This window comes from Osmia lignaria, unplaced genomic scaffold (genome assembly GCF_051020975.1).
Source record: "Osmia lignaria lignaria isolate PbOS001 unplaced genomic scaffold, iyOsmLign1 scaffold0003, whole genome shotgun sequence".
Taxonomy (NCBI): domain Eukaryota; kingdom Metazoa; phylum Arthropoda; class Insecta; order Hymenoptera; family Megachilidae; genus Osmia; species Osmia lignaria.
In genome coordinates this window covers 110,001-112,500 of record NW_027478160.1, presented here as the reverse complement: position 1 = coordinate 112,500, position 2,500 = coordinate 110,001, and the positions used below count along the sequence as shown (strand labels likewise).

Genomic DNA, 2,500 nt, shown 5'->3' with positions numbered 1-2,500 from the left:
CGTTACCCGTTACAACCATGGTAGGCGTAGAACCTACCATCGACAGTTGATAAGGCAGACATTTGAAAGATCCGTCGTCGGTGCTAGATGACCATACGATCAGCACAAAGTTATTCAGAGTCACCAAAGCCGACGATGGACGAACGGACAAGCCGTCCGCCACCGATTGGTTTTGATCTAATAAAAGCATTCCTCCCATCTCTGGGTGGAATTCTGGTTTGCATGTATTAGCTCTAGAATTACCACAGTTATCCAAGTAATGTTTTGTACGATCTAAGAAACCAAAACTGATTTAATGAGCCATTCGCGGTTTCACCTTAATTCGGTATGTACTTAGACATGCATGGCTTAATCTTTGAGACAAGCATATGACTACTGGCAGGATCAACCAGGGAGCTTAGTTATTATTGTAAATTTAAATTTTCGTCGTCGGCTCCTCCCTGTAAGAGACCGATCGACGTTAAGCCATTTCTCTTTTGTATGTAACACACATTTCATAAATTTTGTACCTCTTATAGAGGCCAAATATTCTCCTCCTCCTCTCATAAAGCACGAAAATCACTTTCACGCCGTGCATCCATCGTGCAAGCACGTAGACCACACACGCTGGACAATATAATAAAAGATAGCGCGGACAGTGGCATGCTATACAAATCGAGAAAGCGCGTACAGTGATCATGCTGGTCATTTTGCCACCAAATTTTATAATCTTTATCATTAGAGCGGGCCCACCAACCTCGTCTCTGTACTTTATACATTTCTCCTCCATCTCCACACACCTTTTCAAACATTAACGGAGAGAGTTCCTTGGACTTGCTTTAAATGTACATATTAGATATGTTGGAATCTCTCTCCTTTAGAAGTTTCCCCAGCCTTAAAACTTCTTTCATTTTTACTCCTCTCTCCATACTTATTTTCCTCTCTGAACGTATCAGAGAGGATTTTATTTCTGACACCTCTTGACTTTTCTTAAATTCAGGGACGTAATTTTGTTCATAATTCAGTGGACTTTTGTGTATTTTATACTTTAAATATTTCCAAACAGTCTCCCTTCTAAAAGTGATAGAACGAATTTTCGTCTAACACTACTTTCTTGGTTCAAAAATTTTATACAATCTTATAACTTTTTCAGTTTTAACCAATTTTGGTTACAGACAGTTGATGCTCAGTTTGTACAAGTATGCAACATTTATAAGTGCATACAGGTCACCAGCCTTATATTACAAGGCTCACCACATATGGGCCATTCGGTCTTAGACACCGACCCGTGGTAATGCTGTGTGGAGATTAATAATAATCCGCAACGGAAAACCGGAACGAGAATAGTCGAGAAAGTATATTCTCGAGGAGCGGTAGACTGCTTTTCAACCGAAGTCATAAAAGAGCCACACGCTCGACGCTACTCCCGACCGGTCCGAGCGAACCGAAAGTGCCTTCCTATAAATACCGAACGGCCGGCCGGTAGGTCGGCGACGCATGGGCTTACGCCCAGGCGTATGCCTGTGCAAACCGCCGTGAGAGCGTACCATCCCGCCGGCACGGTAAAACTTAGACTGAAAATATCGTCGAACATATCCTTTCATTTTATAACGTTCTATACATGAAAATTAATAAATTAACATGCAGGACATAATAAATTCACATTCTCATGTAAATCATGGGTTTAATTAATATTTTAAAAAATTTTAAAACCGCCCAGAACCGATGAGATGAAAATATTAAAACGATATTTTTGCATTTTCTTACGGTAAAACATTAACAAATAAGCGACTATAGCAATATAAAACTCCATTTGTAATTTAATTAATCAAAATTAATATTTTTTTTTGATTTTTCAGCGATCCAGAACCGATGAGACGAAAATATTAAAACGATATTTTTGCATTTTCTTACGACAAAACATTAACAAATACGAGACTATAACAATACAAAACTACATATGTAATTTAATTAATCAAAATTAATAATTTTTTTTGATTTTTCAGTGATCCAGAACCGATAAGTCGAAAATTTTAACAATCATATTTTTGCATTCTGTACCGTGGATCGATCGTTAAACGCTATTAAACTAACGTCCGTGATGGTATAAATGCAGATTTTCGCTCCGTTTAGCCAAAATAACGAACTTTAGGTGCTCTCCGAAATATTTCAAAGTCCCAGCGGCGTGTTGCTTCGCCTCTTAGAACCGATTAGTCGAAAATTTTAACAATCATATTTTTGCATTCTGTACCGTGGATCCATCGTTAAACGCTACTAAACTAACGTCCGTGATGGTATAAATGCAGATTTTCGCTCCGTTTAGCCAAAATAACGAACTTTAGGTGCGCTCCGAAATATTTCAAAGTCCCAGCGGCGTATTGCTTCGCCTCTTAGAACCGATTAGTCGAAAATTTTAACAATCATATTTTTGCATTCTGTACCGTGGATCGATCGTTAAACGCTATTAAACTAACGTCCGTGATGGTATAAATGCAGATTTTCGCTCCGTTTAGCCAAAATA

At 38.5% G+C, this 2,500-nt stretch overlaps 1 non-coding gene across 1 annotated transcript in view; it reads right to left on the bottom strand.

Annotated features, from left to right (window-relative positions):
- The window catches only part of LOC143306240 (small subunit ribosomal RNA), a 1,923-nt gene extending 1,528 nt beyond the window's left edge, over window positions 1-395 (bottom strand). The window contains exon 1 of the ribosomal RNA XR_013063691.1: window positions 1-395. This exon is cut by the window's left edge and continues 1,528 nt beyond it. This is a non-coding gene — a ribosomal RNA (small subunit ribosomal RNA).
- Window positions 396-2,500: the final 2,105 nt, after the last annotated feature.